The following is a 16,128-nucleotide window of genomic DNA, read 5'->3' on the forward strand; positions in this document are numbered from 1 at the left end:
TACTGCCTAGATTTCTTTTTAAAACCATAAGTACAGGAGATGAAGAGCTGGTTCAGTTCTTCAGAGTAATTGATATTCTTCCAGGGGACCCAAGTTCAGTTCCTAGTGTCCATGTTTAGAGGCCTGCAATCAACTCTCAACTCCAGGGTCTGATGCCCTCTTCTGGCCTCCTCAGACATATATAGAGATACACACACACACACACACACACACACACACACACACACACACACACTACACATAAATAATAAATGCACTGATACGCAGACATAGACACATACTGGCACACACATACACACATATACACAGATACTCAGACACACAGAAATTAAAACAAATCTTATTTAAAAGTAAAAGAAAAATCAAAACATGAGTAATAAGCCTGTAATTAAATCATATTCTTACAATGGTCCAAATCTCATCAATTAGTTTGGACCCACCCATAGTCTGCCATGAACATCATTCAACTTGGTTCGTTGTTTTTATAATCCAAGGATCCTTCAGTTTCAGGTGCTTTGCTCAGCCTGGCACATAAGGATCTAGGCAGAGAAAGTCTCCACTGCTGAGATACCCCAACCCTCCCTCAGTCAGTCCCCTCACTGCACTAGTGGCTCTTCCTGAATCTTGTTAGTCAGGAGCCCTAGGTCAAGGCTTCTTCATGGCTATTCTAGGTCACTTTCCCTAATATATTCATGGGCAGTCCTTCAAATATTCACGATCCTTTGGGGAAATTTTTGTTTGACACTATCTAAATTTCTGTGTTCATCAAAGAAGCAGTTCTCCCATGGGCATTCTCAAATTCACGTAACGTGGGACTAAAATGGCTCCCGTCCTTTCCTCGAGCTTTAGCAATTAGCAGCATGTGGGTTGTTTTTCATTTGTCTCACCTCCTCCTCACTATCACATTTCATCCGTAGACACCTAGGTCTATATTCCTAAAAGATAAGAGCTCATTCTAAAAACAACATGAACAGAACATTTTCACACGGCCACGCTTCTGAAGCTCAGTGAGTCCCTTTTAACGTTATCAAGTATCTGTCAAGGTTAAAATTTTATTGTACTATCTGAACTTATAGTGTGACTTGTCTTCATACTGAGAAAAGGGACAAAACCCACCAACTCGTAACTAGCGAGTGACAGTGGATTTCTGCTCAATAAATATTGCTGACCTGAACTAAACATGGGAGGGAGCTCTAGTATAGCAAGGGGACAGACAGGTCTCAGACAAGCAAATACAGTTAAACCTTGCCTGTTCCTTCCTCACTCTATGTGAGCCAGACCTCCTCTTCAGTGGCACTCTGGTTCTGGAACTAGGCTGTACGCTGGGAAAACCTCAAAAGCTAGGCAAAATTGATGAATGTCTACCCTTGACCGGAAGCTCCTGATATCCTGTTCTAGCCCATGAGTGAGACCAAAATTGAGAAGGCACTTCTTGTTATTGTTTTTCCCCATCGTTGACTACTTTTCATTCTCATAGAGCAAAAAAGAGTGACAAGTAACATAAACCAGGCAGAACTTGACATAAGCTCGAGCCATTGGGAAGAGGAACCCTCCGTTGAAGAACTGTCCCCCTCCCCCACCCTGACCCCTACCCAGATTAGCCCTTGAGAGTGATTGTAGAGCATTCTTTTGATGAAGGATTCATGGAAGGACCCAGCCCATTGTGGGTGGTGTCACCCCTGGATAGGTGGTCCTAGGCTATGTAATAAAACAACCTGAGGAAGCCACGGGGAATAAGTCAATAAGAGCTGCCCTCATGGTCACTATTTCAGAACCTGCAAGATAGCCAGGTGTGGTGATGCACGCCTTTAATGCCAGCAATTGGGAGGCAGAGGCAGGCGGATCTCTGTGAGTTCAAGGCCAGCCTGGTCTGCAAAGAACCTGCAAGATAAGGAAGACCTTTCGTTACCTAGTTGCATTTGGTCATGGTGTTTATCATAGAGATAGACAGCAAAGTCAAAGAGAAATTAGAATAAAGAACTCGGAGCATTACTTAATAGACCTGGCTTTTATGGCTTTTATGGGAGAAAATCAGGGGATTTGGGGGCTTTCAGATGTAAAAACCATTGAGTACTCATGAACTATTTTAAGAATTTAGACAATAACGCTGGGATAAATGCAGACCATGGAGACAGGGCTTGAAGATTCTGAGGAAATCTTCTGAGGGAAGACTCAGGATGTTAGTGTAATATTTTGGATTAAGAATATAGGGAAATATTTTGATTTATTTGCACAATTGATGCTGGTCACTGAATCAAAAGGTCAGTCATGGTTAAGAAGAGACCAGCATCCCTAAGGCTAAATTTTTTGTTGGATTTTTAAAAAAGATTTATTTATTTATCATGTACACAATGTTCTGCTCGCATGTGCACTTGCTTGACAGAAGAGGCACCAGATCTCATTCTAGATAGTTGTGAGCCACCATGTAGTTGCTGGGAATTGAACTCAGGACCTTAGGAAGAACAGCCAGTGCTTTTAACCTCTGAGCCATCTCTCCAGCCCCCGAGGCTAAATCTTGTGGGAAGTATTTCCTTAGGGTCAGCACACAGCTGTGGACTAGAGGGAGCTAAGGGTGGCAGCTGAATTTGGTAATGTGGGTCAGCCAGGGTCTCCCACGTGGTGCTGGTTTTGAAGGCATGAAGGGGTCATGGAGAGCAGCTGAGCTTGGCACTCTGAAAGGCCAGGAAAAGCCACTGGGAAAGTTATAGCAATGGATGCAGTGGAGATTCCAGGAGGAAGGAGTCATGGAGGGAAGCAGAGGCTTGACACCATGTGACAGCGTTGGAGTCTCTGAGACGGCCAGGAGAAGTTGTTGGTGACAGTGCATCCTAAGTTGCACTGGGGACCCTAGCATATTAGAGCTGCCAGGACTGTGGAAGCTAAGCCTACTGCATGAGCTCTGTGTGTGTTTTGGTGGCTGAGCTGGACTATTTAGCTGCCTAGGCCCCTTGGAGTCCAGAAGGTGTTAAGTGAGTCCCAGATGTCAGATACTAAGCTAGTTACACTGTTGGGAGTTGGTTTTGCTTTGATCTGATTATTCCTGTGCCTTTGGTCTTCCCTCCTGGGAAAAGAATTTAATTTTATAGGAGACCACTGTTAGAAGACAAGATATTTTAAAGAAGACATTGAACTTTTAAACTGTTTGAATTTTTTTTAAAGACTGTGACTTTTAAGTTATGCTACATTTGATACTAATATTAATACCAACATGATTTAAGGGAAAAAAGCAACAAGGAAAATGTTATGGTTGAATTGTAATGTTGTGTGCCATGCAGGCCAGAGGTCAACTGCGATGGTTAGTTTTTGTCAACTTGATACAAACCAGAGTCACCTGGGAAGAGGGCACCTCAGCTGAAGAATTTCCTCCACCAGAGTAGCCCTTTCAGCAAGTCTGTGGATGTTTCCTTGATTAATGATTGATGTGGGAGACCCGACTCTGGACTATGCCATGTTCCTCCTGCTCCATGGGTGGACCTACATAGTATAAGAACTCAAGCTGAGTTAGCCATGGCCATCAGATCTGTGCGCGCTGCTCCTTCATGGTCTGTGCTTCAGTTCCTTCCTTGGTTCCTGCCTTAGTTTCCCTTGGTGAACTGTAACCTGTAAGCCAAATAAACCCTTCCCTTCCACAAGTTGCTTTAGTTCAGGATGTTTGCCACAGCAGTGGACAGGGAAGTAGAACAACTGCACGGGTTGGTGGCTTGTACAAGAACTATCTCTGGACAGACACTTGAACTTGGCCTGCCTACATTCATGATCTCAAGCTTTATCTAATCTCACCATCAGGATGGAAAAAAAACAAAACAAGCCGTTTTTTACTCACCAAGACATGGGGGAGGGGCTCTGATGCTCATTGCACCCCCACTTAGTGTCTGCTGCTCATTGCCACCCCCCCCATAGTGTCTTATATAGCCCATCTTGGCCTGGAACTTCTATATTCCCAAAGACAATCTCGAACTTCTGCCTTTACCTCTTGAGTGTCGCCATTACACATTTATGAAACCATACCAGACTACTGGGGACCAAACTCAAGTTCCATTGCCAGCAAAGCAAGCACTTAACAGACTGAGTTATGTCTGCCATGCTTCTACTCTCGTGTGTGTGTGTGTGTGTGTGTGTGTGTGTGTGTGTGTGTGTTTTAACAGATAGTTAGGACCTGAGAGATGGCATAGTGGGTAAAGGTACTTGTTGCCAAGACAACCTGAGTTCCAGTCTCTGTATCCATGTGGTAGAAGAAAATACTGGCCCCTGTAATTTTTTTCTGGTCTCTATATGTGTACCATGCCACAAGCAGACACAAAATAAAATTTTAAAGCTGTAAAAGAATTAAGCATATAGTTTACATAAAGTTTATCACAAAGATAATACCTAACCTGTAATTATGATTCTTCATTTTTCCACAAGGGTTTTTCCTCATTACTACAAATACTTGTATAAATCACCTTTTATTCCGTAACATTTTAAGAAATTGCATTTTCAAACTTAGATAAATGGTGATTTTTAATTCTGAATTGTTATAAATAAAACTTTGATAAATAACTTTCTACACAGAGATTTTTGTGCATCAAAGACAATGTTTTAGCATCAGTTCCCCAAGGTACAATGACAAATCAGAGTATGAATAATTTTAAAGCTTATCTATGCGCATTACCCAATTGCTTGAGAAGCATTATTGTTCATGTATAAAATTAATTTGCCTGTAAATTAAATTTAATTCCAAAGTACTTTTTTATTGTTTTTCTATTCCATAAATTTTATAAGGTCATTACAGAAAAGTTAGAGAATATAGGCATATATTAATAATGCAATAAAGATTATGGGAATCTTCACTGTCCAGAATGAACCAAGCAGTACCTCACTGCAAAGATTTGTAGAGAGGTTGCCATGGATGTAGATGTGTGTGTGCATCTTATACATATATGTATCTATATGTATGTCTGCAAGCTCTCACAGAAATGTAGATTATTATCAAGGTTGCAGGTTTATTACAGGGATGCATATGGATATATCAGGTAATGGCAGCTCCATAGTCACTGTAGAAACAAGCGTTTCCAAGGTGGGTTTATAAAGGCAAACGCAGAAGACTTTTCTCTGTGTGTGTAATTCAAGTTCATCAAATGCTTTAAGCACCTTTACTTCTCCAAAGAGAGATTCAGTTGTGTTTGCTTGCTATGCTCCATCTGGTGTCATTCTAGGTGGCTGCTGGATAGGACAGTGCAGACTTCTATGGCTCTTGTCCTCTTTGGTATTTTGTGTATCCGCATCTGTGCCATCTATTTTTATGCCCATAATTTACTGCATGCTCTTCACAAAGGAGCCCTCTGTCCAGAAAGTGGTGTGATGGTTTCATCCCTTCCAAATAGTTTATGAAGAAAAAAAATGATTGCAATGCTTTAAGATTTTTTTTTTTAAAGAAAACCTCTTTATATCCAGTAGTTCTGGGGTTCTGGGAGTATGATTTATTTATTTTTCGTAGCTTTTGAGGCCTCATAAAAGCACTATGTATGCTTCGTGAAAAGGAAAGAAACATTTACATTCGTAGCATGTGTTGTTGAGTGTGTAGAGAGAGAGAGAATGTGTGTGTGGCGTGTGTGTGTGTGTGTGCGTGTATGTGATAGTTTTCTAAATTCAGAGTTCAGTTATATGTAGAAATGAGTCGGTTCTACATTTAGAGGCAAACCTGGTAAGACCTAGGAAAATATATTTGACTAATGATCAAGCTCATTTTATTTTTGTGGGCTTTTGCCTTTTGAATTTTCACATTCCAGATTATTCTTTATTTGGGTATCTTTTACCTCACTGTAACACCTGTTTATATAGTACCTTCCTATCTTTATATATTCGGATCTGTCAATTTCAAAATGAAAAAAATAATGCATTGCTTGACTCATATGGAAAGCCCCCTCCCCTCTAAATCGAACTTGCATTCGCCTGTGATGATTTCATTTTGCCTGGTTATACAATCCTTCTGCAGGTTATTTGGAATGTGTTGTGAGGTGGAGCCCTTGATGAGTTTTTCTCGTAGGTGGCTAGTCAGTTGTTCCCATGCAGTATTGAGCAATCCATCATCGTTTTCTCATTGGCCTGTAGATAATGTATGTCTCCTTATAAACATGGCTTTATTTATTTTCTGTTCTGCCTATCTCAATGATAGCTAACAATCTCTCTCTCTCTCTCTCTCTCTCTCTCTCTCTCTCTCTCTCTGTGTGTGTGTGTGTGTGTGTGTGTGTGTGTGTGTGTGTGTGTGTGTGTGTTGTTTTGGATATGAACTTTCCCTACAGGCTCGTCTTTTGAATATTTGGTCTCTGGCTAGTGGCACTATTTCTGGGGCTTACCTAAAAGAAGGTCAGTGAAGTCAGAGCAAAAGTCTACAGAAATACAATCGAGTTTGCTTTCTTTTGGCCGACTGCCCCTAGGCATTGAGCCTACCCTGAAGTGTGGTTAATATAACCAATAAGATTCCAGTGGAGGCCAGGCGTGGTGGCGCATGCCTTTAATCCCAGTACTCTAGAGACAGAGGCAGGCAGATATCTATGAATTTGAGGCCAGCCTGGTCTACAAAGTGAGTCCAGGACAGCCAAGCCTACACAAAGAAACCCTGTCTCAAACAACCAAACAAAAAACAAAACAAAATAACAATATTCCAGTGGAGAAAACTATTTTTCTTTTGCAAACAGGTATCAATTGTAGATGGCTTCTTGGTTATGTTCACTTCCCTGTCTCCGAGCTGGGTCCTGCCTGACTTGAACCTGTGCAGGCCCTGTGCATGCTGCACAGTCTCTGGGAGCTCACATCAGCCTCAGCCCTATTGTGTCTGGAGGGCAGATTGTGAGAGCCAGAGGTGATAGATGCCTGGAAGGAAACAGTGTCCTATAGTTTTGTTTTAACTCAGTATATTATTAACTTACTTTCTTTCTTTCTTTCTTTCTTTCTTTCTTTCTTCTTCTTCTTCTTCTTCTTCTTCTTCTTCTTCTTCTTCTTCTTTTTTTTTTTCTTTTTTTGAGACAGGGTTTCTCTGTGTAGCCTTGCCTGTCCTGGACTCACTTTGTAGACCAGGCTGGCCTTGAACTCACAGTGATCTGCCTGTCTCTGCCTCCTGAGTGCTGGGATTAAAGGTGTGCACAACCACACCCAGTTTAACTCAGTATATTATTAATATTTCTCTCTTAATGTGTGTATGTATATATGTATATATATCTTTATATAAACAAATTTAAGCAGATAGTGTAAAATGTCATTTGTTATAATCGATATGAGTTCTACAGTTTACATTTTATTATTTGTGATTGTTGCTTATCGTGCCTTCCCTGCCTTGAGTGTTAGCTGGGACTCAATCATTGTTGCACTGAAGTAATTCAGTAGGACTCTTGAGGTCTCTGACACTATAGTTCCTGACTGTTTGCACCTCTGAACATGTCTGACTCCTTTCCCTCAGGTAAGAGCTGTCTTCACCCGTCATAGAAATCCGGCATTTCCAGGTGTACTAGAAAAGTGTGCTCTGCCCCACTGTCATGTCAGTGTTTGTTTCTAAGAAATGAAAACTGACGTTTTTCCTCTGTTCTTTCCGGAATAGGGAGCTGTTCTCTCGTTGATTTTACATTGTTCCTCTTTCTTGAAACTGCTTACCCACACCAGTCCTGGCTGACTGCTTCCCTCCTTCAATCCTTCTGTGGGGATATAGCCCTGGCTGTTCATTTACACACTGTGTTTGACGGTTTTCATATGCTAAAGTGGCGGGTCCAATAGCTGTGACAGGGACCAAAAGTCCCCTTCCCCCATGCCTAAATGCATGAGCTAGTTCCTGCCTTTCCCTTTGTAGGGAATGGTTGCCCACCCCTGCCTTAGCTTAGCCTAGAAGAACGGGATTCTAGCTCACGCATTTGAAATCTACTATAAAGAGCAGTGGAGGAGCCATTTTTCAGCTTGAAAACCTTCTGAGTACTTTCCCTCATTTCACACCGCCGATGTGACCTCCAAAAAGTTCCTGAGATAAACTTGTAAACACTGTTCTGAAGTGATAAACACACCAACACCTTCTACAGAGACAGGTCTGCCAGCAGCCGTGATTCAAACCAAGCCCCCCCACCCCCACCCCACCCCCACCCCCACCCCCGTGCCAATTTCACTCCCTCTGAGGGAGGTGGGAGCAGGGGAGAGAAGAGACGGATGCCCTTTCTTAATAGCGGTGTAAGTTTGGTACTGGCTCCAGCTGTCATATTATTGAAGCTGCTTATTTCCTCAGAGCAAAAACTTCCTTTAGGGCAGAGCAATCTTGCTAGTGGAAGAGGTTTAATTTATCAGCAGTCTAATTTAATTTTCTCTGTTTGGACAGACTGTAATTTGGTGCTGGTGAGAAGCCCTTGGAACGGTTCTGTTGCTTTGGCTGACAATTATGTGACTTTAGTTGTTCGGTCTCTGAGCTGCGCTGCTCACACATACGTGGCAGATTTGTTTCCTCTTCCTCTTTAGGTGCTGTTTCAAATCAATGCTTGGGTGAGAGGGACTTAGGCAGACAAGGTAGCTCGTCTAATTCGACTTATGCCAAATTACATTCGGTAGAGAGAGTGGAACATTTTTAAATCAGAGAATCAAAAAAAAAAATACAAATTCTTTTATGGCTTCTAATTGGAAAAGGTAACATATTCAGCAGTGCCCTGGGCCCACCGCAGAGGTAATTTACCTCCACAGATGGAGCAGTTCTCTCTCATCACACAGGACCAGACACACAGGAAGGGCTCCCTGCTTTTTGACAATACAGAATTTCATCTAAATTTGCTTTTCTCTTCCAGCTACAAGCATTTTAACTTGCATAAATCACTGAGCAAGCAACATGAATTTAAGGCCATTCTGTTGGCTGTTGGCTGTTTTCATATGTATCTAGAAATAGCCCCACAGTCTTAGCAGGCGAAGAAATGAAGCCCATCTGTTTTGAAGATGTGAAGAAAAGCTCCTTTTGCCTCCATCACAGGCTGAAGACTTTGCATGGGTTTTCAAAACCCAGGACTTCTGTGGGTCAGGCCAGGCACTCCAGTCCTTAATTATTTCATTGGTAAACAGAGACACAGTGTTTAGACTAGAGGCTAGACTCTGTGCTAAGCCATTGCAATATTAAAATGTTTACATCTCACAATAGCTCCGTGCGGGCAAGCACTGTTAGTAAGATCTACTTTACAGGTAAGAAGACTAAAGCAGTTTCTCTTTGCCTGGGTCAGAGGCTGCCCTGCTCCTAAATACAAAGCTGCTATGCCTTTGTCCCATTGCCATTAGCATCCTTCCCTATGAAAGGAAAATACTCGTCTCCTAACAACATGAAGTGTCCTAGGATCACCCAGAGCTCCCACTGTCAGTACCACTATTCCAAAGCTCCTGACTCCACTTCTCCTGATTTTTCTGGGAGGGGAGGGTTGTACTGTTAGATCATGTGTCAGACGGAGTCTACAAATCTATTGAGTCTTGAAGTACGCTGACAGTATGTTCAGTAGATCTTTACGTCCTGACATCAGTGCATGACGTTCCTTGAATTAGGCTCCTTGGAAAACCCCATTTACCAAAAATGGAAGTGTCCTTGGTGGCATGGAGATGTGGTCTGCCCGTGGTAGCTTTCACATAGATATTTAGACATCTTCAAGAAAGATGATTAGACCTCATGTCAAAATGCTTTGGGATTAGAGGCCCCCTAATAGCTTTTGCCATTTCCACACAGATATCTGTAGCACTGGTTATCTAGTGATAAACCCTATTCTGCAGTTTATAATAAGCATTTCCTCCTCAGCATTGTTAAAACTCCAGAGGTTCAAGGCTGGCATATGGGAGAAAGTCAGTTACCCAGAAAGAGAGAGGCAATTTCCCAGCATCTACCTCTGCTCTCCATGCTACTTTTGTCTTTTTATTAAATACATGTCTTGTAACACCGAAGCTTATGACATAATTATTACTAAGACCATTTTGCAGATGAAGAGACAAAGAAAACCAATTGAGTCTCAGGAAGTAGTTCAGTGGGTGCCATGCAAGCATGAGGCCCTGAGTTCAGATCACCAACACCCATGTAAAACCCAGGTGGTGCATGCCTATTCCCGAAACACTGGGGTAGGGTGATGTCACAAGCATCGCCAGAGCTCACTAGCCAGCCAGCCTAGCTGAATGAGCAAGCTTCGGGTTCAGTGAAAGGTCCTGTGTAAGGAAATAAAAATAAAAATGAGGTGGGGGGGGGTGCTAGAGCAAGACATCTGACGTCAGTGTCTGACCTCGACGTATCCACACAGGCACACACAAAGGCATGCAAAAAGAAACCACACTGTGCAGTGGTTCTTTATAAAAGCTCCTCTGAGGAGCAGTGGAAGCCTCTGGCTATAATATTGGAGAGTATGTGTGGGTTCTGTCATATTTAACAGTTTGTAGTTGGATTTGCTGATAGACCGGAACATCTCACATTCAACATTTTGCCGGTGCAATTCTCTAAAAGGCAATGTTAGTACAAGCCTCCAAACAAAAAGCATATACACCATAGTCCCTTAATTTGGATCCTGCGGAACTTAGAGAGGACTGCACACAGTTTTCCCACAAAGGAATAGATGCTTGGTTTTACAGGGCAAGCTGGGACAGGCAGGAACTGAAGGAACACATGTAAACAAGGACTTTTTATTTTCATAGCTCACTTTCATATGCAAAGAAGCCCAAAGAAGGACTCATTGAGTTCGCTTAGAATTCAACAGACTCTCCGGTTTCTCGACTCAAATGAGATGTTTTTACAATTTTTTTTTTAGCATAGATAAGAATTCATACTCTCATTTCATTGGGCGGAAACTCCACTTCGCTATGGCACTCTCAAAGATTGCCTGCTCAAGATGGCTCCATCGGTCCAGGTTTGTGGTATCTTCTTGCCCCAGTGATTCCAGCACTCCACAAAGACTGAGGAAAAATAGGAGGCTGAGGAAACAAAGAATAGAGCTGCCTGCCTCTGGCCTGCTGGATTCTTGCTGGAAAGTGACTATGGTGGCAGAAAATGCAGTTTCTAAAGGGTGATCAAGACAGACCCTGAGGCAGAGGATCAGAACGCAATGTCTGAAGACGGTGGCTGGCGAGGCTTTCTTGGTATTAAAAAGCAAAATGAAGGCTGCTGCACTGAATTCATGGGTCAGGCCCCTAAAGGAGGCCTAATGTTCTTATAGCCAGGAATCAAGCATCTCTCTGTACTGAACCTGTAATGTGTAGCCCGAGGCAATTCTTTGTCCAGTGTGGCCTAGAGAAGCCAAAAGGTTAGACATCCCCGTTGGGACATTTCTTATGCTACTACGAACCAGGATAAGACCCAAACACACATTAAAACCTGACTCTAGTGAGGAGCCATAACGGGGAAAATCAGCATTTAAGAAGAAGATGAAGAAAGGTCCTTTCCTTTTGGCAGTGTGTGGTGGCAAGATGACGGTACAGATTTCCAAGAAGAGGAAGATTGTGGCTGATGGCATCTTCAAAGCGGAACCGAATGAGTTTCTCACTCCTCGGGAGCTGCCTAAAGTGGCTACCCTGGAGTTGAAATCCGAGTTACACCAACCAGCATGGAAATCATTATTTTAGCCACCAGAACACAGAATGTTCGTGGGGAGAAGGGTCGTCAGACCAGAGTTGACTGCAGTGGTCCAGAAGAGGTTCGGCTTCCCTGAGAGCAGCATAGAACTTTACGCAGAATATGTGGCCACAAGAGGTGTATGTGCTATTGCCCAGGCAGACTCTATGATGTAAGCTCCTAGTAGGGCTTGCTGTGTGCAGGACCCGCTATGGTGTACTTCGGTTCACTGTGGAGAGTTGGGGGCTGCCGGGCTGTGGTGTCTGGGAAGCTCCAATGACAGAGGGCCGAGTCCATGAAGTTTGTGGATGGTCTGGGTGATTTACAGTGGAGACCCTGTTACCCACTATGTGTTGACACTGCCACGTGCCATGTGCTCTTCAGATAGGGTGTGCTGGGCATCAAAGTGAAGCTCATGCTGCCCTGGGACCCAAGTAGTAAGACTGCCCCAAGAAGCCTCTGCCTGATCATGTGAGCATCGTGGAAGCTAAAGATGAACCCACCACTCCCATTGCATAACAGAAAGGGAAGAAGCCAGAGCCGCCTGCCACGCCCCAGCCAATGCATACCGCATAACCGGGTCTTGGCAGCTGCATTTTGAGAGTGGGTGCTGCCCTATAAAAATTCTTAATAAAATTTTGCAGAAAGGAAAAAAGAGATGAAGAAAGACATAGACAAAGAAAAGTAGTTTAATAAGATAAAGTTCCCTCTGAGTGAACTCACAAAGCTAACTTTTAAACAGAGAAAGAAAGCTAACAGCCAGAAGCGCAGATCATAAATTAGCAGGAGTTTCTTATTCCGGTCCACGCGTTTCCTATTCTAGCCTTTTACCAACGTCACACTCTCTTCATGATATGATTTTCCATATGTTTACCAGGGAAGAAAAGTCTTCACTTTCTTACTATTCTTCAAAATTGCCTTATTTTTGGCCTTTCCTGGTTCCATCCTAGTTATAAGATGAGCTTGCCACATTAAAGAGAAGGCTGAGATGTTTACTGTCATAGAAAGAAATGCACTAAGCTGGCCGAGGTGGTGCATGCCTTTAGTCCCAGCACTCGGGAGGCAGAGGCAGAGGCAGAGGCAGAGGCAGAGGCAGATAAATATCTGAGTTTGAGGCTAGCCTGGTCTACAGAGTGAGTCCAGGACAGCCAAGGTTACACAGAGAAAACCTGTCTCAAAAAAAAAAAAAAAAAAAGAAAGAAAGAAAGAAAGAAAAAGAAAAGAAAAAAAAAGAAAAAGAAAAAGAAAGAAAGAAACGAAAAGAAAGAAATGCACCAATCACATATACCTCCATTATGCATATACAAGGGCACCTATGGTCATATATACATATATGAGTATCCGTGGATATAGACCATATATGAGGACACACAGATCTTTCTGAGGATGTTTTGTAAGTTTATCCACAAAGATCTTACAAATATCTTTGAATTGATTCTACTCTTAGCCACCTTTTATTACTAGTATGATACATTAAAAATACTATTTTAAATTAGTTATAATTTTGATATATTTTACCTTAAATGAATAAAAATTTCACTGACAAGGGACTTCTAATGAGCTCATTCAAGGCTACCAGGTCATGCATTAACAACTCTAGTAATAAGATGAGGAATGGTCCATTTAGAACTTCATATTCTGCTAGATTGTCATTGAAGAAAAATTGCCACAAGAATCCATATGACATATTCTTTTTCTATGTTCTCATGTGTGCATGTGTTTGTTGTAAATGTGTGTCTGTTGGGGGGAGTTGTTTATGTGAAGGCCAGATTTCAATGCCAGGAATCCTCAATTGTTCTTCCACATCATCCACTGAGGTAGAGTCTCTCAATCAAAGCCAGAGCTTTGGCCATCTTGCTGTGGTACCCCAGGCCTCCACCTTCCAAGGCTGAACTTACAAATGGCCATCCATACCCACTCAACATTTATGTGGGTTTTAGGGTTCCACACCTCCAACCCTCACTCATGTTCAGCTGTTCAGCAAGCGCTTTAGTCACTGAGCAGTATCCCTCACATAATTATCAAACTATATCTTTCATCAAGAGAAAGAATTAAACCAGTAAAGACTTAGAAAGTAAAAATCAATCAGATTGGTAGATTTTGGATTCCCTCTCCCTCCCCCACTTATGATACTGTATTGGTTACTTGGGCATCCCTTTGATCAAAATAGCTGATTAAAAACAACTTAATGAGGAGAGATCTGCTTTTTTTCTCCTGACATCAGAGAGTATCAGTTCATGATGATGGGGAAATCAGTGTGGTCCAGCTCAGTTCATGGCCGTGAAGGTGTGTCTGAGGCTATGCACATCACAACAATCGGGAAGCAGGGAGTGTATGAGAAGAACTAGGGTTCTCCTTCAAAGGCTCACCCTCACTGAACCGCTTCAGCCAGCCAGGCCCTGACTCCTAAAGTCCCTGGGCCTCCCAAAATAGCACCAGCAGCTTGGGAAACAAGCATACAGACCATGCTACTGTGAGAGACCTTTCAAGCCCATAACCGTCAGGTGTCTAGGTGTGGCCCTCTCCCAATTTTCTCTGTTCCATCTGCAAAGGATATCTTGATCCTGAGGACTTGTTCTTTTTCTTTCCTTTTCTAATTTGGCCTTTTTGGTTGGGAGCCTAGCCTTTAGTGGCTTGAGCCATCTCTCCAGACCTTTCTTTTCACATTTTATTTATTTTATTTTTAAATGTATATATTTTTCAATTTACTGGTTGTGTGTGTGTGTGTGTGTGTGTGTGTGTGTGTGTATTCCAAACCTGTACCTGTACCTTAGATGTGTGGCATGCCCACCTAAGCATGCACATGAGGTGGCCAGAGGCAGACATCCGCCCCTGTTGTTTTCCACCATTCCTTTCTGAGACATGTTCTCTTACTGAATCTGGAGCTGGCTGTTTGGGCTACATTGTTTGGCCACCAAGTGTTCAGTATGTTCCCATCTCTAGCTTCCTTGTCGCCCAGAGAACTGTGATTACAATTACAGCCGTGTAATTGTGGCCATATTAGGCGATATTTCACTGTGGCTTTGATCTCAATTTCCCTAGTAACTCATTATGTCCAACACTTCTTCATATACTTTTTGGCCATTTGTACGTCTTCTCTCAAGAAATGTCTTGGCTTTTTTGTTTTTTTTCATTTTCTTTTAGTCCTGGAAATTGCACCCAAGGCATCAATAAGCTACATCTCTAGCTCCCAAAATATTATTTTTAATCGTAAAAGATATGCTCATTTTTTTTCCCTTCATGTTCTCTTCTTCGGCAAATCTTATTAGAGACACATTAAACGTGCTCAGTATTAAGTGTTTTATTCTGTACTTTAGTGCATATTATTTTTCATTTGTGCTCTTTGAGAATCTCAAATATATTGCATTTTACTACCGCACTCTTCATGATTAATTTCATTTGAAATGAATCAAAGAGATTTTAAAAAAAAGAAAACACCAGATAGTGAAATGGGAAAATGTTTTATCTGAAGAAACACAAACAGAAATGAAAATAGCCAACTAAGCATAAAAATATGTACCTCTGCTAGTAAAACAAGAGCAAGCAGTCATGCAGTGCTGCCAGGCACTCTCTTAACCCCTCCCAAGCCCTTAAGTTCATCTTAACTTAGTGAATCATTTTGTGAAATTCTCCATTTTGCCATGCAGGGCTTCAGTGACTTGCATGAGGCCAAATATCAAATGATTGAGCTGGTGTTTGAACAGCTGGCCTAGGGTTGTGCTTCCAAACATGCCCCATGAACAAAGCTCAAATAGAACTCAACGATTCAGTTCTTCAGTTTCATGGTCACACTTTACGGGTAGCTCCTTTTTCTCCTGTTATAATAAAATACTCAGACCAAGGCTGGGTATCATTGTCCACACCATGTTGATTCTTTTTAGACAGACATAGGACATGAATTTCCTTTCATTTTATTTATTTTTTTATTTTATATGTATGGATGTTTGTCTGCATGTATGTCTGTACACCATGTATGTGCAGTGCCCATGGGGTCTGAAGAGGGTGTTTATCCCTGAACCTGGAGTTACAGATAGTTGTGAACCACCATGTGAGTGCTGGGAATTGAACCTGGGTCCTCTGAAAGAGCAGTCAGTGTTCTTTGCTCCTGAGCCATCTCTCCAGCTACTGTACACACTTTTGATCCCGCTGCTCTCAAGGCAAAAGTAGGTGGGCCTCTGAGTAGAAGATCAGCCCCGTCTACATAGTGGGTTCCAGACCAACCAAGGGCTGCCAAGGGATACCTGATCTCAAAAACGAAAACAAACAACTCTGACCAAAACAACTTAAGAGAGAGAGAGAGATTTGCTGTGACTAACAGTTGCATGTTCTCCGTGGCAGGGAAGTCATAGTGGCAGGAGCCTGAGGGAGTTGGTCACTTGCATCTGTAATCAAGAAGCATCAAGAGGGGATGGAGAAGTGACTGGGTGGGTGGATCAGAACACTGGATGCTCTTCCAAAGGACCTGGTTTTGGTGACAGCTCAAGCTGTTTGTAACTCTAGTTTCACGGGGTCCAGTGACCTTTCCTGACCCCCAGGGGCAACAGGCACTCACGTGGTACACATAT

At 42.5% G+C, this 16,128-nt stretch overlaps 1 pseudogene across 1 annotated transcript; it reads left to right on the forward strand.

Moving 5' to 3' along the window:
* Positions 1 to 11,399: 11,399 nt before the first annotated feature.
* LOC311596080 (small ribosomal subunit protein uS3-like) lies at positions 11,400 to 12,139 on the forward strand (annotated as a pseudogene). The gene has a single exon. The product of its transcript is annotated as a small ribosomal subunit protein uS3-like (transcript).
* The last annotated feature ends 3,989 nt before the right edge of the window (positions 12,140 to 16,128 follow it).

The sequence above is a fragment of the Acomys minous genome, assembly GCF_964271855.1.
Source record: "Acomys minous genome assembly, chromosome: 4".
In the NCBI taxonomy this organism is placed as follows: domain Eukaryota; kingdom Metazoa; phylum Chordata; class Mammalia; order Rodentia; family Muridae; genus Acomys; species Acomys minous.